Here is a 22,422-nt window from a genome sequence, read left to right as displayed (position 1 = left end):
GGTGGATGGGTGGGTGGATGGATGGGTGGGTGGATGGGTAGGTGGATGGGTGGGTGGATGGGTGGATGGATGGGTGGATGGATGGGTGGGTGGGTGGATGGGTGGGTGGATGGATGGGTAGGTGGATGGGTGGGTGGATGGATGGGTAGGTGGATGGATGGGTGGGGGGGATGGGTGACCTGCTGTTCCTTGTTCGTTTATAGGGTGTTCTAGGTTTCTAACTTAAATATTGTCCTCTAGACGCTCCATGTTAAGAAGCCCCACGCTAGCTGGGCAGTAGGCCTTTAATCCCAGTACTCTGTAGGCAGAGGCAGTCAGATCTTCAAGGTTGAGGTCAGCAAGTTCCAGGACAGCCATGATTACATAGCGAGATCCTGACTGTAAAAAAAATGTTTTTGAGGAATAAAGGGGCCAGCTCCGACTGTCCTTGTCGAGAAGCTGACTGACCCTGGAGTTCTGTCCCAGGCCCCACATGCAGGAAGGACATAAGGAACCCATCCTGGTGACCTATGACCTTCATGTGCACAGCTGCAGGACAGGTCAGTTTCGCAACCGCAGCCATGCCCAGATTGCTCTCCACTTCTCACGCCGCGGCCGGCGTGGTCCGTGTCAGGGCACAGCAACGGCTCCACCTGATGCCAGCTCTGTTCCTTCCAGCTTTCTGAGCCTCCCCTCCCCGCCCCACCCCCGCCCGCTGCGGGCCCTGTCTGAGGTGACGCCCCCCACTGGGCTCGGGACCCACCGCAGAGAAATCAGTGGAAAATTAAATGCCGCCTGTGCGCTCCGGATCAGCCACCCAGACCAGCTCCTAATGACCTGTTCCTGGCGATTGTTCCCAGCTGGTGTGGCTGGGGCTGGGACTCCCCACCCCCACGCCAGCCGAGGGCACAGGCCCTGTATATTCGATGGAGGGTGCAGGTGACGCAGCCTGCGGCCTCTGAGGGGTCTGAGGCAGGGAGATGTCCTCAGGGGTCGGTGGATAGTCTCCCCTGGGCTCCGTGCCCATGGCTGCACCTCCGGGCCTTTGCTCATGCTGCCCCTCTAGCCACGGCGCCACAGCGCCTGCACAGCTGACCTCTGGGCCTTGTGCGCATGTGTGGAATCAGGCATGAGGTGTCTTGTGGGGAGTTGGGTCTTTAGGGGGCGCTTCCTGTCTGGAGTCTGGAGAAGGAACTACCTGGCTTGTGGAGGGCCCCCCATCTGTCTATGTACTCACAGCACCCAGGCGGCAGGGCCCCCGCCCAACACCACCTCCTCATGGCGTCATCCAGTGCCCAGGGGGCTGAGGCAGGGCATCCTCGGCTTCATGGCGAGCTGCAGGCCAGCCTGGGCACGTGAGATTGCCTGACGTGGGAGCGCCTGGCTCGGTGTGGGTGGAGCCACAGACTGAGCCGATTCCAGGGTGCCCCAGCCCACCTAAACTGGAGCAAAATAACATCAAAAATATCAACATGTCACAAAACCCGGACAGCGAAGCGTGGAGCCAGGCGGTGCCGGCATTGAACCAGGGCTTTTGCACGCTGCACGGTACTTTGAGGTAGGATCTACCCCAGGCTAATTTTATGGTCAGCTGGGGTATCCTGCTCGGGCCCCTGCAGTTCCATAGGAGCTGGTGTGTCCACTCTGGGCAAGGCTGACTGCAGTCCGCGCAAACCTGCAACAATGGGTGCAATGCTGGACGCGGACGCGAGAGGGCAGCACAGGACAGCGCGCTGTCGCCGGCTGAGGCTGCTGTGCAGGGCGCAGGGCCACCAGGGCGACTGCTGGGGACAGCAGGTGTCTGTAGGAGTCTGTGGGTGACCTCAGGTGAGCAGGTGACTGCGGGCGACGATAAGCGTCTGTAGGAGTCTCCGGGAGTTGACGGGAGTTCTATAGGGGTTTGCAGGTATCTGTGAAAGTCTGTGGGCGTCTGCAGGAGACTGTGGTGTCTGTGGCCTCTGTGTGTAGATGTCTGTGACCGTTTGTAGGGTCTGTGGGGGACGGTAGCAGTCTGTAGGTGTCTGTGAATGTTTGCAGGAGTCTGTATGGGACGGTAGGAGTCTGGGTGTCTGTAGGCGACTGTACTAGTCTGTGGGGATTTGTAGGAATCTATGGTTATTGTAGAAATCTTCTGTGGTGTCTTCGGCAGTTCGGCAGTGGTGTCCTCTACAGTTGACTGTAGAGGCCTGTGGGTGACTGTCTATACCTGTAGGTGACTGTGAGTGACCCCTGGCTCCTATAGGAGTCTGCAGGAGTTTGTGGGCCTCTGTAGGAGATTGTGTTTGCAGGTGGCTATAGGTGTCTAGAGGCGTCTGTGGGCGACTGTGGACATCTACAGTGTTGGTAGGTAACCATAGCCGTCTGTAGGATTTGTGTCTGTAGTTGCCTTTAGGTGTCTGCAGAAGTCTATAGGTGTCTGTAGGCAAACATGGGTGACCCTGAGTGACCGTGACCGTCACGTAGGTGTCTGTAAAGTCGTTTGGGACTGTGCCTGTGGGCGGCTGCGGATGACCCCGGTGACAGCAGGCCTCTGTGAGTATTTGGGAGAGTCCGTAGGGGACAGGCAGTGTTTGGCGGGGGACCTTAGGAGCCCTACGTGTCCAGAGGAGCCTGTAACTTTCTGTGGTGTCACCGGTGTCTGTGGGCTTCACTGCAGAGACCCACAGGTGCCCGTGGGTATTTGAAGGGGTCTGTAGGTGACTGTAACTGTCTCTGGGTGACTGTAGGTGGCCAGGGGCAAGTGTAGGAGTCCGTAGGCATCAGTCTGTAGATGATGTCTAAAGATGACGCCTGTGGGTACCGTAGGAGCCTATGGGTAGCTGCAGGAAGCTGCACGGGTCTGTGCGAGTCTGTGAGTGACTGGAGGAGTCTACAGGTGTCTACACGTGTCTTAGAACTCCAGAGGCATTTGTAGGTGACTATACAAGTCTGGGTTTCTCTAAGAATCTATAGGTATCTGTCAGAATCTGTAGGTTTCTGTGGGTGTCTATAGGACTCTGTAGATGTCTCTAGGCGCCTATACAAATCTGTGGGTGCTTATAGGAATCGACAGCTACTGTAGGAGTCACTGGGACAGAGTAGGTGTCTGTAGGAGTCTGTAGGGGTTTGCAGGTATCTGTGAAAGTCTGTGGGCGTCTGCAGGAGACTGTGGTGTCTGTGGCCTCTGTGGGTTTCTGTCAGAGTGCGTAGATTTCTGTGACCATTTGAAGGAGTCTGCGGGTGTCTGTAGGTGGCTATGCTAGTCTGGGGGTTTGTAGAAACCTATGGCTATTGTAGACGTCTTCTGTGTGTGTTAGGGGGCTGTGTGGGTGGCCTATGAGGATGTGGATGTCGTAGGCTTCTGTGGATGTCTGCAGGTGTGTGTAGGAGTCCGCAGAAGCTGGGTGGCTCTAGGAGTCTGTAGATGGCAGACTCCTAAGTGTTTGCAGGAATCCATAGCTGTCCTTCGGCGTCTGGAGGAGCCTGCGGGTGTTTGGAGGGACCTATGGTTACTGTAGGACTCTCCGGCTGTCTGTAGGACACTCTGGGCTTCTGGAGGGGGCAGTGGGTGTGTGTTTGTAGGTGTCTGTAGGAGCGTGTAGGTAAGAGTAATTGTATCTGGGTGACTGTAGGTATCTGTAGAGACTGCTCTAGCCTGTGGCTCTGTGGGTACTGCAGGAATCGACACATGTTGATAGGAGTAGGTGTCCTGAGGTGACTCTAGGGGAATGTGGGTGTGTGTAGGAGTGTTCAGGTGTCTGTGGGAATACGCAGGTGTTTGTCTATATCTGTAGGTGACTGTAGGAGTAGGTCGGTGTCTCTAGGGGTCTGCAGGGGTCTGTATGTGTCTTTAGATAACTGTACGAGTCTCTGGGTGTCTTTGGGAATCTATAGCTATTATAGCAACCTGTGGGTGTGTGTACAAGTGTGTAGGAGTTTGAAGCTGACTGTAGGTATCTGTAGGCATCTGTGGGTGTCTATATGCATCTACGGGTGTCTGTAAATGTCTGTAGGAGTCTTTAGGTCTCTATCAGTGTCTGTAGAAGTCTGTAGGTGTCTATAGGTGATTATACAAATTTGTGGGTGTCTATAGGAATCTATAGTTACTGTAGGAATCGGTGGGTGTCTGGAGGAGACTGTAGGTGTTTGTAGGAGCCTCTGTGTGTCTCCCAGAGCCTGTAGGTATCTGGGTTTCTATAGGAGTCTGAAGGTGTCTGCGAGAGTCTGTAAGACTGTGTAAGTTTCTGTAGAAGTCTCGGTGTCTATAGGTGTTTGTAGGGTTCTGTAGGAATTTGTAGGTGTCTGTAGAAATCTGTACATATTTGTAAGAGTCTGTGTCTCTAGGTGTCTCTAGGAGTCTGTGGCTGTCTGTGAGTGTATGAAAGAGTATGAGGGTATCTGAAGGTATCTGTAGGTGTCTGCAAGCATCTGTGGGGGTGTGTGAGAATCTCTCTCTTTTAAAGATTTATTTTCATTTGTCATGTACACAATGTTGTGCCTGCGTGTGTGTCTTCACCCCAGAAGAGGGCACCGGTTATCATTACAGATGGTTGGGAGCCACTATGTGGTTGCTGGGAATCAAACTCAGGACCTCTGGAAGAGCAGCCAGTGTTAACCTCTGCGCCCTCTCTCCAGTCCATGCGTGAAAATCTCTAGATGTCTGTAGAAGCTGCAGTGTGTAGAGGGCTCTGAGTGTTTTAGGAGTCTGTAGGTATCTGAAAAAAGTTGTAGAAGTCTATAGGTATGTACAGTCTATAGATATCTGAGGGTGTCTACACAAGACTGTAGGTCTCTGTAGGGATCTTTCAGAGTGTGTAGGTGTTTATACAAGTCTGTGCATGTCTGTAGGCAACACGGCTATTGGCAGTTGTCTGCTGAAGACTGCAGCTTTCTATAGGAGCCTGTAAATGTCTATATAAATGTGTTGGTGCGTGGGGGAGTCCAGAGATGACTGTAGGGGTCTGTAGGCACTTGTGGGTTATGTGTAGGAAGCTCTAGTTGTCTGTGCATGTCTAGAAGATACGTGTTTTTGGAAGTCTGTGGGTGTCTGGAAAAGTTTGTAGGAGTTTGTAGGTGGATATAGGAGTTCGCAGGTGTCTGTGAGTGTCTGAGGGCAGCTATATGAGACTGTGTGTGTAGAGTGTGGGTATGCATGGGTAGGAGCACATGGCTGTCTGGAGGAGTTGGTAGAGATCTGTAGGCATGCTAATGTGTCTGCAGTTGGCTGTTGGAGTCTGTGGGTGTCTGTGGCGTCTCTTGGTATCTAAAAGTCTGTAGACGTCTGTAAGGGACTGTAGGTTCTCTAGGAACATGTTAGTGTGTATAGGAGTCTATATATGTCTATAGGAGTCTAGGGGTTACTGTATGTGTCTGCTGGTGTCTTTAGGAATCTATAGTTGCTGTAGCAACCTATGGGTGTCTGTAAGAGGGTGTAGGCATCTGTAGGAATCTGTAGGTATCTGTAGGCATTGTGGGTGTCTGTAGGAATCTGTAGGTACTGTAAGAACCCACGGTTGTCTGTAGGAATGTATAGGTGACTGCAACTGTATCTGGGTGGCTAGAGGTTCCTGTAGATGACCTCAAGTGACTGTAGGAGACTGCTCTAGCCTGTGGTTTCTGTGGGTACTGTAGGAGTCTATACATGTTGATAGGAGTGTGTCGGTGTCCTCAGGTGACTGTAGGAGATTGTAGAAGTCTGTGAAAGTCTGTAGGTTTGTGTAGGTGTTGGTAGGTGTCTGCGGAGGTCTGTGGATGTCTGTGGGAGCATAAGTACCTGTAGGTATCTCTTGAGTCTGTAAAAGTCTGTAGGTGTGTGTAGAAGGCTATCGGTGCCTGCAGGAGTCTGTAGGTGATTATACAAGTCTTTATGGGTGTCTTTAGGAATCTATAGTTACTGTAACAAACTGCGAATGTTTGTAGAAGTTTGTAGGTGACTGTAGACATCTGTGGGTGTCTATAAAAGTCTGTAGGGGTCTGAAAATGACTCAGGGTCTGTAGATGTTTGTGGTAGATGTCTGCTGAGACTCTGATGGAGTCTCTCGGTATCTGTAAGAGTCTGTAGGTGTCCATAGGCGCTTATGAGTGTCTGTAGAGTTAGTAGGAGCCTGTAGGTGACTGTAGAAGTTTGTAGGTTTCTGTGGGATTCTGCAGCTGTTTGTAGAAGCCTGTTTGTGTCTCTAGGTGCCTATATGAGTGTTTGAGTAGCTATAGAAATCCATAGTTATTATAGACGGTGTGGGTGTCTGTAGGAGCCTGTGAGTGTCTGTAGATATCTGTAGGAGCCTGTGAGTGTCTGTAGATATCTGTAGAAGCCTGTGAGTGTCTGTACACATCTGTAGGAGCCTGTGAGTGTCTGGCGGAGCCTGTAGGTGTCTGGGTGTCTATAGCATTCTGAAGGTGTCCTAGGTATCTGTAGGAGTCTGTAGATGTCCGTAGTTTTCTGTAGGCATATGGAGGAATCTGTCGATGTCTGGTAAAGTTTGTAGGCATCTGTCAGTGTATATAGGAGTCTGTAGGTGCCTGCGTGTGTCTGAGGGTGTCTACAGGAGATTGTGTGTGTCTGCATGAGTCTGGAGGTATCTGTAGGGCTGTGTGGGTATCTGCAGCCATTTCTTAGCATCTGTAAAAGTCTGTAGAAGACTGCAGGGGACTGTAGGAGTCTGAAGATGTCTGCAGATGACTATAGGAGTCTGCGGGTGTCTTTAAGAATCTATAGTTACTGTACCAACCTGTGGGTGTCTGTAGGAGTCCTAAGTGTCTGTAGGCATCTGGGAATGTCTGTAGAAATGCATGGTTGCTGTAGGAATCTGTGGGTGTCTGCAGGTGTCTTCAGGTGACTGCTGGTGTCTGTGGGTCTCTGTGGGTAGACATGTGTAGGTGTGCTTAAGAGAGTGTAAAAGATTGGGGAAGTATGGAGCTGTCTGGAGGTGTCTACTGTTGTCTGTTGACGTCTGTAGGTGTCTGTAGGCATCTCTTGGTATCTGTAAACGGCTGTAGGAGTCTATCGATAACTGTAGGAGCCTGAACACATCTATGGGTGTCTGTAGATGACTGTGGGTGTCTTTAGGAATCTATTACTGTAGCAGCCTGTAGGTATCTGTAGGAACATGTAGGTTTCTGTAGGCAAATATGGGTGTCTTGAAAAGTTGGTAAGAGTCTGTGGGTGTCTGTAGAAGACTGTGGGTGTCTCTAGGTATTTGTACGAGCCTGTGGGTGTCTGCTGGGCTCTGTGGGTGTTTATAGACATCTGAAAGTGACTGTAGGTGTCTATAGATATCTGGAGGCATCAGTAGGTGTCTGTAGTTGTCCAGTGGAGTCTCTAAAATCTGTATGTGTGTTTAGGAAACTGTAGGTGTCAGTAGGCAATTATATGAGTCTGTGTTTCTGCAGAAATCTATAGTTACTATAGAAAGGGGTGGTGTTTGTCAGAGCCTCTGAGTGTCTGTAGGTGTCTCTGTGTGTCTCGAAGAGTCTGCCGGAATCTGTAGGTGACTCTAGGTGCCTGTGGGCATCTGCGGGGGTCTGTAGTTGTCTGATGGAGTCAGCAGGTGTCTGTAAGAATCTGTTTGTGTCAGTAGGAGTTTGTCAGTGTCTGTAGGTATCTTAGGTACCTGTAGGTGAGTGTAGGTGGCCACAAGTGACTGCAGGAGTCTGCTGGTGTTTGTAGGTGACTGTGGTGTGTGTGTAGGTGTTTGTAGGCGTCTGTTAGTGACTGTTGGTAAAGGTCAGTGACTGTAGTGACTGCTAATGTCTGTAGGAGTCTAAAGGTGACTGGGTACATGTAGGTGTCTATGGGTGACGATGAGTGACTAAACTTTGTAGGGGTCGGCTGGTAATTGTAGGTGTCTGTTGGAGTCTGTAGGGGTCTCTAAAAGTCTGTAGGTAGCTCTTGGCGACTGTAGGCATCTGTAGAAGTCCGTACAAGTCTTTGAATGTTTGAGGGTATCTGTAGGTGTTTGTAGGTGTCTGGGGGTGATGTAGGTACCTGTAGGTGACGATGGGTGACTGCAGGAGTCTATAAGTATCTGACTTAGTCTGTTGTTGATTGCATGTGTCTATGGGTGTCTGTAGGTGACTGTAGGCATCCATAGGTGTCTCTGTACCTGCCTTTAGGAATATGTAGGAGTCTATAGGTGTCTGTGAGAGTCTGTAAGATCTGTAGGTGTCTGTATGGGTGTCTATGGGTGCATGTAGGATTCCGTAGCAGTCTGTAGGTGTCTGTGAGAGTCTGTGGAAATCTGTAGGCATTTGTAAGGGTCGGTGGGTGTCTTTAAGTATCCGTAGGAGTCTGTGGCTGTCTAGAAGTCTGCAGGTGCATTTAGAAGACAGTTGATGTCTTTGGGTTAAGCAGGTGTCCGTATGACGGTATAGGTGTGTGACGGTGTTTGTAGGCATCCCTTGGCATCTGTGGGCGTCTAGAGAAGTCTGTAGGTTTTCATGAGTCTGTAAGTGTCTAGAAATTTTTATAGGTGTTTATTCAGGATTCTGAAAAAATCTGTAGGGTGTCTGTGGGGTATATGAGATTATTGGTGTCCACAGAAGTCCGTAGATGTCTGTAGGTATCTGTAGGAGCTTGCAGTTATCTGTAGGCATCTGCGAGAGTCTGTAGTTGTCTGTTGGAGTCTGTAGATGTCTCTCGGTGTCTGTAAAGCTCTGTAGTCCATAAGTGATTGTAACTGTCTGTGGCGTTCACAGTAATATGTAGGTGTCTATAGGAAGCTATGAGTGACTTTAGGATCTGTAGGTGTACGAAGGTGGGTGTGGGTGTCTGTATGCAGGGGTCTACAGGTGTCCGTAGTAATCCAGTTACTGTAGGAATCTCTAGTTGCCTGTATGAGTCCGCTCTTCTTTAGGTGTCTGTAGGAGCATGTGGGTGACTGTGGCTGTATCTGGGTGACCGTGAGTGGCCTTGAGTGACTGTAGGAGTCTGTAGGAAATTGTAGGAGTCTTTAGGTCTCTGTAAGACTCTGAGTAACTGCTGGTGGCTGCGGGTTTCCGTAGGGACTGAAGGAATCTATGCATGTTGGTAGGAGTGCGTAGGTCTCCTTACATGGCTGTAGGAGGTAGGGGTTGGCAGGTGTCTGCAGGTGGAACTTTTGTAGGCGTTTGTAGGTATATACAGGAGTTTGCAGGGATCTGTGTGTGCCTGTGGATGTCTGAGGGTGTCTACAAAACCTAGGTGTCTGCAGGAGTGTGTGGCTGTTTAGGAGTCTGTTGGTGTCTGTAGGCATCTCTTGGCATCTGTAAAAGTCTGTAGGGGTCGGACTGGAAAGATGGCTTAGTGGTTAAGGCACAGTCTGCTCTTCCAGAGCTTCTGAGTTCAATTCCCAGAAACTGGGATCTGGTGCCCTCTTCTGGCATGCCAGTGACCTACAGATAGAACACTCGTAAAATAAATACATCTTTAAAACATTTCTGTAGGAGTTTATAAGTGACAGTAACAGTCTGTAGGTGTTTATAGGAATATGTAGGTGTCGGTAGGAAGCTATAGGTGACTCTAGGAGTCTCTAGGTGTCTATAGGTGACTAGAAGAGTCTGTGGGTGTCTGCAGGAATCTATAATTACTATAGAACCTGTAGGTGTCTGTAGGTTTCTGTTGAAGTCTGCAGGTGCCTGTAGACCTCTGTGGATGTTTGTAGGAGTTTGAAGGTTAATGTAGGTGTCTGTAGGCTCCTGTTGGTTTCTGTAGTTGTCAGATGGAGTCTGTGGGTGTCTGTAGGTTTATGAGGGAATATGTGGGTATCTGTAGGGGCATTTCAGAGACTGTTGATGTCTCAGGGTTCAGTAAGAACCTCAGGAGACTGTGGGTGTCTGTGAAAGACAGTAAGTGTCTGTAGGAATCTCTAGCTGTCTGCGTATCTAGAGGAGTCTTCTGTGTTTTTAGAAGTCTGTAGGTGTCTGGAAAAGTTTGTAGGAGTTTGTAGGTGTGTATAGGAGTCTTTAGGAGCTTGTAGGAGGGTGGCTATATGAGATTGTGTGTGTGTAGAGTCTGTGGGTATGTCTAGGAGTGCATGGGTGTCTGGAGGAGTTTATAGATAACTGTAGGCATGAGTGTGTGCCTGTAGTTGGCTGTTACGTCTGTAGGTGTCTGTGGGCATCTCTTGGTATCTGTAAAAGTCTGTAGGTGTCTGTAGAAACATGTAGGTGCCTCTTGGGGTCTGTGGGTTTTTCTAAGAGTCTATTGGTGTCCCTAGGAGTCTGTAGGTGTTTGTAGAAGCTGTGGGCGTGTTTTGGAGCCTGTAGTTGTCTGTGGGTGTCCTTAGAAAACTGTTGGAGTCTGAATGTGACTGCACGTGTCTGTAGGAGACTGTGAATGTCTGTAGAATGGAGTAGTCGTCTGATGGAGCCGGCAGGTGCCTGTTGCCATCTGTAAGTGTAGGTAGGAGGCTGTAAAATCTGTAGGTATCTATAGGTGACTGTAGGTGTCTCTAGGAGTCGGTAGCTATCTGTAGGTGATGATACGTTTCTGTAGGAATCTGGAGTTATAATAATTTGTGAATGTTTGTAGACGCCTCTGTTTGAACCTGTAGGAGTACCCGAGTGCCTGGAAGGGTCTTCATGAGTTTATAGGGTCTGTAGGTGACTATATGTGACTGTAGCATCTGTGCGTGTCTGTGATGCAGTCATTATGTGGCTGTAGGCATCTGGGGGTGTTTATAGGGGTCTCTGGGCATCTATCGAAACCTGTAGCTCCCTGTAGGCATCTGTTTGTGTCTGTAGGAGTCTGCCAGGGTCTGTAGATGCTTGTAGGTATCTTCAGCACCTATGGGTGAGCTTAGGTGATCATGGGTGACTGCAGGAGTCTGCTGGTGTCTGTAGGTGACTCAGGGTAGGTGAGTGTGGGTTTTTGTGTACAACTGGGCGTGACTCTAAGTGACTGTAGATGTCTGTGGGTGGCTGTGGGTGACTGTGGGTGACTGTGGGTAACTGTAGGAGTCTGTAGGTATCTGAACAAGTCTGTAGTTTACCGCATGTGTCTATGGTGTGTCTTTAGGTGACTGTAGGAGTCTATAGCTGTCTGTAGGAGTCTGTAGGTGTTTGCAAGAGTCTGTAAGTGTCTCTAGGTGTCTCTAGGCATCTGTGGCTGTCTGTAAGAGTCTGTAGCTTTCTGTACATGTATGGAGGAGTACATGGGTGTCTGTGGGTGTGTTTAGGAGTCTGAAGATGTCTGTAGTTTTAGTAAGACTCTCTAGGTGTCTGTAGGAGTCCGTAGGTGTCTATGAGAGGCTGTGTGTGTTCGCGAGAGACTATTGATTTCTGTAGGTGTCTGTAGGTGTTTGGAGGAGCGTATGAGGGCATGTAGGAGCCTGTAGGTATCTGTGGGTATCTATGGGAGATTGTAGGGATCTGTAGCAGACTGTAGATATTTGTAGGAGTGTGTGTGTGTGTTTATAGGAGTCTGTAGACATCTGTAGGCATCTATGGGTGTCCTTAGCTGTCTATTGGAGTCTGCAGGTATCTTTAGACTTTTTCTCTTGGTGTCTGTAAAAGTCTGTAGGTGACTTAGGAGTCTGGAGGTGTCTGTAGGATTCGGTAGGTGGCTATAGACATTTTTAGGTGACTATAGGAGTCTATGGGTGTCTCTAGGTTTCTGTGGGATTCTGTGGGTGTCTGTAGGCATCTATAGGTTTCTGTGAAAGCTGGTAGGGGTCTATGGGTGAGTGTAGGAGTTTATGGGTGAGTGTAGGGGTCTATGGGTGAGTGTAGTGGCCTATGGGTGAGTGTAGGGGTCCATGGGAGAGTGTAGGAGCCTATGAGTGAGTGTAGGGGTCCATGGGAGAGTGTAGGGGTCTATGGGTGTCTGTAGGAGTGCTTAGACGTCTCTAGGTGTCTGTAGGTTTATGAAGGAGCATGTGGGTGTCGATGGTGTATTTACGATACTGTTGATGTCTGTGGGTTCAATGGCAATATCTAGATGCCTGTGGATGTCTAGAGGAGCGCAGAAATGTCTGTGTTTTTAGAAGTCTGTAGGTGTCTGGAAAAGTTTGTAAGAGTTTGTAGATGTACATAGAAGTCTGCAGGCATCTGTGGGTGTCTGAGGGTGGCTATACCAGATTTAGGTGTCTGCAAGAATTTGTAGGTATCTGTAAGAAGTGTAGGTGTCTGGAGGAGTTTTTAAATGTCTGTGGGCATCTGTGGGTGTCTGTAGTTGTCTGTTGTGGTCTGTAAACATCTGTAGGTGTTTGCAGGTGTCTCGAGAAGTTTGTAGGCATCTGGCGGTGACTAGATGAGTCTGTGGGTGTCTTTAGGAGTCTACAGTTACTTAGCAGTCTGTGGGTCTCTGTAGGAGTCTGTAGGTGTCTAGACATCTGTGGGTGTCTACAGGAATCGTTAGGAATCTGAAGGTGACTGTAGGTATCTGTAGACATCTGTAGGCATCTCTGGGTGTCTGAAACAGTCTGTAAAAGTCTGTAGGTGAGTGTAAGAGTTTGAGGTTCCACAGGAGTCTGTAGGTGTCTCTAGGTGACTATACAAGTCTGTGGGTTTCTGTAGAAACCTATAGTTTTTCTCTAGCAATTTACTGTTGTCTGTAGGGGACTATATGACTGTGTGAGTGTCTGTGGGTGACTGAAGGTAAGGGGAGATGATCACAAGTGATTGTAGGTGACGGAGTGAATGTAAGTGATTGTAGGTGCCTGTAGGTGATTAGAGCTGTCTGTGGGTGATTGTGGGTACTTGTAGCTGCCTATAGGTGACTATGGGTGACTGTAGGGGTTTGTAGGTGATGGCTGCTATCTCTGGGTGTCTGTTGGTGTCTGTAGGAAACTATAGGTGTCTATAGGCATCCTTAAGAATCTATAAGTGTCTGTAATACTCTGTTGGTTGCTGTAGGTGATTGTAGGTGTCTGTAGGAGTCTGTCTGCAAAATACTATGAGTGTCTGAAGTTGCCTGAGGGTGTCAGTAAGTGTTTGTGGTTGACTGTGAGTGATTTTAGGTGTCTGTAGAATTGTATAGGCTTCTGTAGGGAGTGAGGGTGTCTGTAGGAGTGTATTGTTACTGTAGGAATCTGTGGGCAGATTCCCACAGCTGTAGGAGGTGACTGTACCTGTGTTTGGGTGACTATGGGTATCTGCAGGTGACCATGAGTAATTGTAGAAGTCTGTAGGAACCTGCAGGAGTCTGTAGGTGTCTGTAGGTGACTATAAGAGTCTGTGGGTGCCTGTAGACGTTTGTAGGTGTCTGTACATTTCTGTAGGAGTTTATTGTTGTCTGAATTTCTGTAGGAATCTCTAGGTGCATCTACAGGTCTGAAGGGTAGGTTTTTGTAGGAGTATGTAGGTGTGTGGAGGTCATTATAGGGGTCTGTGGCATCTGTAGAAATCTATAGGTGTCTTATAACCCTGTAAAATTCTGTGACTGCAGGTGTCTGCTGGTGTCTGTAGGTGACAGGATTTACAAGTAGATGACTGCAGGTGGGCATGGGTGACTGTGTGAGTCTGCAGGTGTCAGTTCAATCTGTAGGTGACCGTTAGTGTCTGTGGGGATCTATAGGCGACTGGGAGTCTATGGGGAACTGTAGGGACTCGGTATCTGTAGGTGTCTATGGGTGTCTGCAGGAGTCTGTGTGTGTCTGGAGGAGACTATGGGAGTCTGGGGTGTCTGAAGATGACTATAATAGTCAAGTCTATAGTTTTCCTAGGTGTCTATAGCTGTCCTTAGGAGTCTGAAGATGTTTGTAGGTGTCTACTTTTTGTAGGAGTCTGTGGTGTCTGTACACTTCTGTAGGGGTCTTTCTGTGTTTGTAGAACCCTGCACCTGCCTGTAGCTGATTGTAGGAGTCTGTGGTGTCTAGGTTGTGTGTAGATGATCATGGGTGACAGTCAGTGGCTGTGGATGGCTGCAAATGTCTTTTGAAGTCTATAGGGGACTGTAGGTGTTTGTGAGTGCCTGTAGGTGCCTGTAGGTGACTGTGGGTGATCACCGGCGGCTGTAGGAGACTATCAATACCTGTAGGCCTCTGTATGTGACAGCTGGTGTCTGTAGATGACTGTGGGAGTCTATAGGTGTCTGTAGGTGTGTGGAGGAGCATGTAGATATTTCTAAAGGTCTGTACATGCCTGTAGGAGTTTGGCTGTCTACAGCAGTCTGTAGGTTTTTCTAGGTGTCCACAGGTAACTGTAGGAGTCTTCGGGAATGTATAGTTACTACAGGAATCTGTGGCCATCTGTAGGAGGCTGGAGGTGACTGCTGGCATCTGTGGGTGTCTATAGTAGTCTATATAGGTCTGTAGAGTCTTAGGTATCCTTAGCTGTCTCTGGGAGTTCTGTAGGTGTCTGGAGGAATCTGCAGATCTCTGTAGGGGCACATGGGTGTCTGTAAGAGTCTGTGGGGTTTTGTTGGGATCTGTAGTTACTGTAGGAGATTGTACTGTCTGTACATTTCTGCAGGAATCTATAGGTTTCTGTAGGAGTCTCTAAAGACTTGTTTATTTTTATTATTTATACAGTACTCTGTTTGCATGTGTGCCTACATGCTAGAAGAGGGCAGCAGATCTCATTATAGCTGGTTGTCAGTCATATGGCTGCTGGGAATTGAACTCAGAACCCTTGGAAGAGCAGCCAGTGTTCTTAACCTCTGAGCCGTCTCTCCAGCCCATGTAGGAGTCTCTAAGTGTATGTACACGTCTGTAGGGTTCTGTAGGCATCTTTGGGTTGTGTGGGTGATTATAGGAGTCTCTCTGTGTGTAGGAGTCTGAGGATCTGTAAGCTTTATGAGTGTCTCTAAGAGTCTGTGGGTGTCTGTAGGAGTCTGCGGTGTCTCTCGGGGTCTGTGGTTTTCTGAGGTTTCTGTAGCTGCCTGTGGGTGACTTTAGGTAAGTGTGGGTTGTTGGGGTGATTTTAGGTGACTGAGTGAGCGTAGGTGTCTGTAGGAGTCTGTAGAAGTTTGTTGGTGTATGTAGGTGTCAGTAGGGGTCCGTAAGTGTCTGATGTTGTCTACAGCAGTCTGTAGGTGTCCGTAGGAGTCTGTAGGTGTCTGTAGGTGACTATGGCTGTCTGTAGGACTCTTTTCGGTAGTCGTCTTTGCATATCTGTAGAGTCTGTAGGTGTCTCTGTGTCCGAGGAGTCAGGAGGTCTCTGTAGGAGTCTATGCAACTTTACAGGTGACTGTAGGTGCTTGTGGGGGACTCAGGTATGTGTGCGTGACCTCAGGTCACAGATGACTGTGGGAGTCTAGAAGTGCCTGTAGGCGTTTGTAGGTGACTGCCGGTGTCCGTGGGTGTATGTAGGAGTTTATAGGTGACTGTCGGTGTCTGTGGGTGGCTAAAGGGATCTGTAGGTGACTCTGGGTTACTGTGGACTGTATGCATCCTAGGTATCACTAGTAGTCTGCGGTTGACCACTGGTGTCCGCAGGAGTCTCTGTGTCTGTAGGGGTTTGGCCTCTATAGGTGTTGGGAGGTGTCCATATGTGTCTGTGGTGTCCGGAGGACTCTACAGCTATCTGCTGAAATGTATAGTTGTATGTAGGGGACTATAGCACTCCGTAGTTATCTGTAGGAGTCTTATGTGGATGTGGGAGTCTGCGTTTGTAGGAGTCTGTGGGTCACTGTGGATGATTGCAGATGACTGTAGGAGACCATGAGTGACTGTAAGTGACTGTAGGTATCTATAGGAGCCTGTAGGTGACTGATGGTGCCTGTGGGTACTGTAGGAGTGTATGTGTCAGTTAGAGGTCTGTAGGTCTCCATAGGGATCTGTGTCGATGGTAGTCTGTGGGTGTCTCTGTGAGCCTGTGGATGTCTGTAAAACATGATAGGTGTCTGTAAGAGTCTGAGTGTCTGTAGAATTCCATAGGTGTGTGTAGGGTCAGTAGGACGCTGAAGGAATCTGTAGGTGTCTTTTGATGTCTGTAGGTAACTGTAGGTGTATGCGGCAGTCTTTAGGAGTCTGTCAGAATCTTTAGATGTCTTTTGGTGTCTGTAGGCATCTGAGGGTTTGTGTAGGGATCTATAGGTGTGAGTGAGTCTGTAGGTGTCTATTTGAGTCTGTAGGTATCTGTAGATGACTTCATGAGCCTGTGGGTGTCTATAGGAATTTGTAGTTGCTATAGCAATCTGTGGGTGTCTGTGTTTGTGGGTATCTGTGTGTGTAGATGTACACCTTGTACAAGTCTGTAGGATTCTGTAGAAGACTGTAGGTGTCTGTATGTTTAAAAAATATTTTGTATTTATTTATTTTATGTGTATGAGTGCTCTAGCTGCATGGATGCCTACATGCCAGAAGAGGGCACCAGATCTCAATATAGATGGTGTGAGCCACCATGTGGTTGCTGGGATTGAACTCAGGACCTCTGGAAGAGCAGCCAGCGCTCTTAACCTCCGAGCCAGCCCTCCAGCCCTGTTTTATAGGTGTTTGTAGTTTATAAATGTATGTGCATGCTTGTAGGAGTCTGTAGATTCAGTAAGAGTCTGTGTGAGTAGAATCCGTGTCTGTAGAAGTTTTATGTGACTGATAGTGTCTGTGGGAGACAGGAGGTACTTGTAGGTGACTGTAGGGGACTACAGGGGACTCACGTGAGTGTTTAATCCATTTGAAAAGCAGGTGACCTGCAGCACCCTACATTATTGTATGTATGCACAGCTTTTGTCGGGTTAACTTTTCTGCAGTTCTAGCACAAATCCGGCTCCTCCCTCACATTAGACATAGGCTCAACCAAATCCCCAGCTCCTCCCGAGGGGACTCTGGGCAGGCTCTCCCCCGACTTATGTTCTGTTTCTGTTTGCCCTGGCTATCTGGAATTGGTAATCATCCTGCTTCAACCTCCCAAATAGAACTGAGATGACAGTTCTTCCCCAGGCCTGCATGTTCCTGAGTGTCAGAAAACCTTCTTAGCCAGGCAGGGGTGGCGCACGCCTTTAGTCCTAGTACATGGGAGGCAGAGGCAGGCGGAGCTCTTTAAGTTCGAGGCCAGTCTGGTCTACACAGTGAGTTCAAGGACAGCCAAGGCTACACAGACCCTGTCCCCTGTCCCCCAAAAAACCCAATAAAACAAAAATAAAAACAAACAAAAGAAAAACCTCTTAAAGGAGATGGCTCTGTGGCTTAGAGCACTTGTTCTTCTGAAGGGTCTGGGTTCGATTCCCAGGGCTGGTATAATGGCTCATTACGATTTTTAACCCCAGTTCCAGAGGATCCAATACCCTCTCCTGGCCTCTGCAGGCATGTAGTGCAAACATCCATGTAGACAAAACCACTCATACTCATTAAATATATACATACATACATACATACATACATACATACATACATACATATATATATATATATATATATATATATATATATATATATATATATATATATATATATGCATTTTAGAGAAAAGGTTTCTCTCTGTAGCCCTGGATGTCCTGGAACTCATTCTGTACACCAGGCTGGCCTTGAACGGGTAGAGATCCGCCTGCCTCTGCCTCCTGAGAGCTGGCATTAAAGGCGTGTGCTACCACCACCAGGCAACATCAAATAATATTTTCAAAGGAAGGATAGTTGTGGGCCAAATGGTCTCCATGATAACCTCACACGGGCTATTTTTTAAAAAGGTGCATTTATATGTTTTATGAATGCTCTATCTGCTTGCACACCTGCACACCAGAAGAGGGCGTCCGATCCCAATACAGACGGCTGTGAGCCCCCATGCAGTTGCTAGGAATTGAACTCGGGTCCTCTAGAAGAGCGGACAGTGCTAGCCAGCTCTCCAGCCCCCTCACACGGACTCTCACGGAGAGGAGGCATCCACAGATAGTATATACAACCAGTGGGTGTGGCCACTTACCAATAAAACTTTATTGATCAACGGGGTGTCCAGGATCTGGGAGAGGGATTCGCTCTCTCTGGTGAACCTCGGTTTCTGTTCATCAGATCTCACGGATCACGATCCCACCGCCCCGGGAAGGGTTAGCTGCACCGTCACTGTCCTTTGCCAGCGCACACACGGGGTACTACTCGGCAGCAACAAGGAGAGAAGTGCGTGACCAACAGCCCGGGCACTGTGGTCTCAGACATAGCCGCCAGCCCTCGCTGCTGGAGTCCACGCTGGGGACCTTGACGCCCGCCCCACCCCTTCCTGCAACCCGAGGACGGGTTCCTGGGTGGGTGCCTGTCCGCGCAGCGGCTGAATTGGCTAAGAATCATGTCTCTAACCCCCAGCCAAGATCCTGGCTTGTGCTATCTTAGTGCCAACCATACCTCACGCCAGGCTCTGGACTCGCCACCCGCACACCAGCCCTGGCCAGTCCACTTCCCGGGACCGCAGGCTTCTGCGGCGCGGCAGGCCCTGCGTGCTCCGGGGCCAGGGGAAGCAGTTCCCTGAGCGCCGTGCCCCTGTGCCCAGCCTTCCGCCCTGGCACCTGGCCAGCTGGACGCGGCCTTCTGCACAAGTGTCCATCGCCAAGGCTGGGGGAGGGCAGGCTGGGGGAGGGCGGGCCGAGGAACGGCCAGTGCGCCGTCCCCTCCCGCTGCCTAGAAAACCCCAAGCTACTCTGCCTCTGGGACAAGCTCTGTGCATTGCAGAAACCCACCCCTGCCCTTGTTGGTTCGGCTCTTTAATCACCTTGTTAAAGGCCCCTAGAGGGCACGGAGCCTCGGGCCACCCTCGGTGCCCTGGCCACTCCTTTGTTCCGGCACTGGCCGCCTCGGGCCCCATCTGAGCCTCAGTTTCCCCCCAAAGAGGAAGCATGTTTGATAGTCCTGAGTCTAGCATCTGCGAAGTGTGATTATCCGGTATCAGCTGAGTCCCTGGTGATCAATCAGCTGAGGCCACCTATGCGCCAGACGTGCAATTCAGTGGCAAATGCCAGGCTTGTCCAAACAAAGCCGATGGAAAAGCCACACAGTAAGAATTCGCCCACCCCGGGACGAGTGAACGCCCGTCCGCACCCCACGGTAGGGCGCCTGCGAGGAGGGGAGCCTCAGGCAGGCGTGACACACGGCACCCCGGAGGGGGCCGACCCAAAGGCCTAAAGCTGCCCCGCGGTAGGACCAGCACCATGATAGGGAGCGACATGAAGCACGGGACTGTCACACAAAGGCGGCCCTCCTCCTGCAGAGTTCCGGAAGAGGGACTTGATGTTCACTGCTTCACAGCCATGCTCCATGGGAGATGGACAGGACCCAGTGACACCAGGCTGGTCAGCCCAGCTGCACAACAGGAAAATTGAGAGTTCAAGGGCTGCCTGTTAAGAGACATTTAAAAAAACAACATGGGGGCGTGGTCAGGGTGAAGCCCCGGCTAGAATCCCCCAGTGAGGGGCTGGGGGCGTGGTCAGGGTGGAGCCCCGCCTAGAGTAGCCCAGTGAGGGATGGGGGCGTGGTCAGGGTGGAGCCCCGCCTAGAATCCCCCAGGAGAGGCTGGGGGCGTGGTCAGGGTGGAGCCCCGCCTAGAATCTCCCAGTAAGGGCTGGAGGCGTGGCAAGGTGGAGCCCCGCCTAGAATCCTAGCCAGTGAGGGCTGGGGGCGTGGCCTACATCAGGCCCTTGGTCTGTTATGGATTGTATTTCCCACCGTCCAGCTGGACAAACTGAGACTCTTACCCCAGAGCCACTCGCTGGCAGAGCTGGGCCTTGAGCCTTGCATGGGTGTCATCTGCCCCTCACCCCTGCGTCTGGTTCGGGGTAGTCCGCAGAGGAGCAGCCTTAGCGACACTGTGTCGCTCAGTTCCCGCAGGAGCTTCAAGCTCCCACCATCGCCTTCGCCACAGCCAGTGTCGGAAACCAGAGTGCCAGCTTCCGGCCTGCGGGGCAGCCCCGGATTTCCTGTCATTGTGGCTCACGCCGGTGCCCGCACCTGGTCTGTCTCCCCCCAGCCTCAGTGTGGACCCCATGGGCGCGGCTTGTGTCCTGCACTGAACAAGGGCCAGAGCATGGGCCGTGCCCGGGCCTCTGCGTCATCCTCCAGGCCCATCAGATGGCCGGACAGGCACACCTACACACGGGGATACCCAGGCACAGAGCGCGGCCTTCAGGTGGCAGAGCTCCAGGGGCGGCGGCCGGAGGAGCGACGGCCCCGTGGCATCTGTCTGCCTCAGTTTCCCTCTTCGGGGCGAGACTCCGAGCTCCTCGCCGTGCTGAGCATCGCGGGTCCCCGGCATGTGCGGGCAGCTCTCGGGTTCCAGGCAGCTCGGTGCCCACGCCCAGTTGTGAGTGCCAGGCCCGCCGGGCAGCGGTGCCGGGAAGCCGCGCTAGGCCTCAGGCGCTGCCCCTGAGCTGGGGAGAAAGCTGAAGAGATGAGGCAGTCCCAGTTCCTCTCCTGCTTCAGACACCCGAAGCTGGAAGTCTTACTCGCTGTCCTCCTCCAGTCTGTTTTGCCTCTCCCCCTTTCCCAGATGTTTGGAAAGGGGGTGGGGGAGATCTCATAAAGGAGGTCAAGGAGGCCTGGCCTCCTGGTCGCGGGTGGGCGTGGGTCTGCCCAGTACCCCATGTGCGAACCAGCGTGATCTGCCTGCCACAGGCAGCTGGAGCGCAGGTGTGCAGCCGGCCTCAGTTTCCCTGAGAAAGGAAGGCAGCGTTGCTGGGGGAGGGGGCACACTGATCGATCGCCCTCTTAGCGCAGAGCACTGAGCCCGCCCAGGCTCCCGCTCAGCCAGGCCCAGAGGCAGCAGCCGTGAGCCAGCTCCGGGTGAGGGCAGCGCCAGGAATAAAGATGGAATCGGCGGCGTCAGGGGCAGCCGACAGCAGCGGCCAATCAGACGCCGCGGACCTGCAGCCTGGCTAATCAGAAGCCAGGCTGGAAGACCTCCAGCCAATAGACCATCCCGACGGGCCAGGTCCCGCCTCCAGGTGACAGGCTATGGGCGGGGCTGGCCTTCCGCGCACTTGTGAGGCCCAGGCCCGCCCAGGACGGACAGATAGACAGACAGGCAGACTCCGTCTGGTTCATATCCATACCCACCTCTTTGCTTTTGAACCCGGGGCTCACGTAGCCCAGGCTGACCTCCAGCTATGTATCCAAAGATGATCCACTACCTACCGCAGGACCCCGGCAGGCGTGACTGGTGCGTCACCTCGGGCCTGGCCTCTCCTCGCAGCCACGTGGAAGGCTGCTCCGCGGGCCTGGTTTCCTGGTCTGTGAAATGGGTCTGAAGACACCAGCCCAGGCCCTGAGGACCCCTCCGCCACTACCCTGCGCCCAGAACTTCGGGTCCTCTGAGGCTGAGAAGCCTCGGGTGGGGGGGCTGGCCAGTGTCGGCTCAAGCGCCCACCCATGACATTCACTCCTCAAACACACGTGTCCACGCCGTGGCGCACGCCCGACTCTCCAGACTTGAGGCTCAAGCAGAAGGTTCTGTAACTGAAGGTCAGCCTCGGCTACACAGAGTGTGGGCCAGCCTGGACTATATGATCAGAACTTGTCCCCCAAACTGAGAGTCAGCGAGAGGACGGGAGCATGGCTGTGGGGTGCTCCCGCAGCGAGGCCACACCCACTACAGCTCAGAGTTGACAAACCCAGAGTTCAAGCCCCAAGCTCAGCAGTTCTGTGCTGGGTGACTCTCGAACCATCTCCCACCCTCTCTGTGCTTCTGTTCCTTCACTCTTGAGTCAGAAATGAAGACAGGACGAACCTGAATCTCTCTGTGTAGCCCAGGCTGGCTTTGAACCTCTAAGGCAATCCTGCCTCAGTCTCCCTTGTGCCGTAAAAGATGGCAGGCTTGTGCCAGCGGGACAGTGAGTGGCACGCATGCTCTGCTGTGCAGACCCAAAGCTAGCTGACCTTGGCGCTAACGCGTGATCCGGCTGTGGTCCCAAGCCGCGCTCCCGCCGCACCCCAGCTCGTTCTGCGGTTTGCAGAAGGCTCTCTCTGTGTAGCCCAGGCTGCCCTGGAAGTCACCACCGTTGAGCCTCAGTTTCCCCGCCTATAAAGGTAGGATCAAGGAGAAGGCGTTTGCAGGACTAAATGATTAGATTAGAAAGACCTGGTGCAGCGCAGCCGCCAGCATCTGGGAAATTTAGGCTCCAACCTGACCGCAGCCCCAGCGCGCGCGCTCTCTTCTCTATTTTTCTGTGCGGCCCTGGCTGTCCTGGACTCGCTTTGTAGCCCAGGCTGGCCTCGAACTCACAAAGATCCTCCTGCCTCTGCCTCCCGAGTGCTGGGATCACAGGCGCGCGCCACCGCACTCAGCTACTTTTTGTTTTTTGTTTTTTTTGACACAGGGCCTGAGCACCTCGCCCGGGCTGTTTGAGCTGGCCCACCTCCTGCCTGGACCCATCACAGAGCGCGGGGCTCCCGTTAGCGGAGAGGGCCTGGGGTGAGGAGAGGGGGTGGCGGGCGGCCCCGGGCCTGTGCGTCTGGGAGCCCTCCCAGGCCGTCCTCCCGCTGCCCACCGCCGGGGAGCCCGGAGGGGGCGGGGTGGGCGGCCCCAGGGAGACCCCAGAGGGGTGCGTGGCACCTGCCAGCCCCGGAGCGCCGACCACCCCCCCGCAGCCCGGGGGCTCCCGCCGGGCGCGCCGCGCCGTGCGCGACCCGGGGCCGC

The 22,422-nt window shown here is 51.7% G+C and overlaps 1 long non-coding RNA gene across 1 annotated transcript; it reads right to left on the bottom strand.

The window, feature by feature from the left end:
* Positions 1–266: 266 nt before the first annotated feature.
* On the bottom strand, positions 267–22,374 carry LOC129677131 (uncharacterized). The gene is made up of 4 exons (XR_008720172.1): positions 19,487–22,374; positions 17,731–19,129; positions 1,217–1,421; positions 267–378 (listed from the first exon to the last, which is right to left on the bottom strand). It is a non-coding gene; the product is annotated as an uncharacterized LOC129677131 (long non-coding RNA).
* Positions 22,375–22,422: the final 48 nt, after the last annotated feature.

This window comes from Psammomys obesus, unplaced genomic scaffold, assembly GCF_907164565.1.
Source record: "Psammomys obesus unplaced genomic scaffold, mPsaObe1.curated_primary_1811, whole genome shotgun sequence".
NCBI classification, from domain to species: domain Eukaryota; kingdom Metazoa; phylum Chordata; class Mammalia; order Rodentia; family Muridae; genus Psammomys; species Psammomys obesus.
The sequence above is the reverse complement of the archived record's forward strand: the minus strand, read 5'-3'. Positions and strand labels throughout refer to the sequence as shown.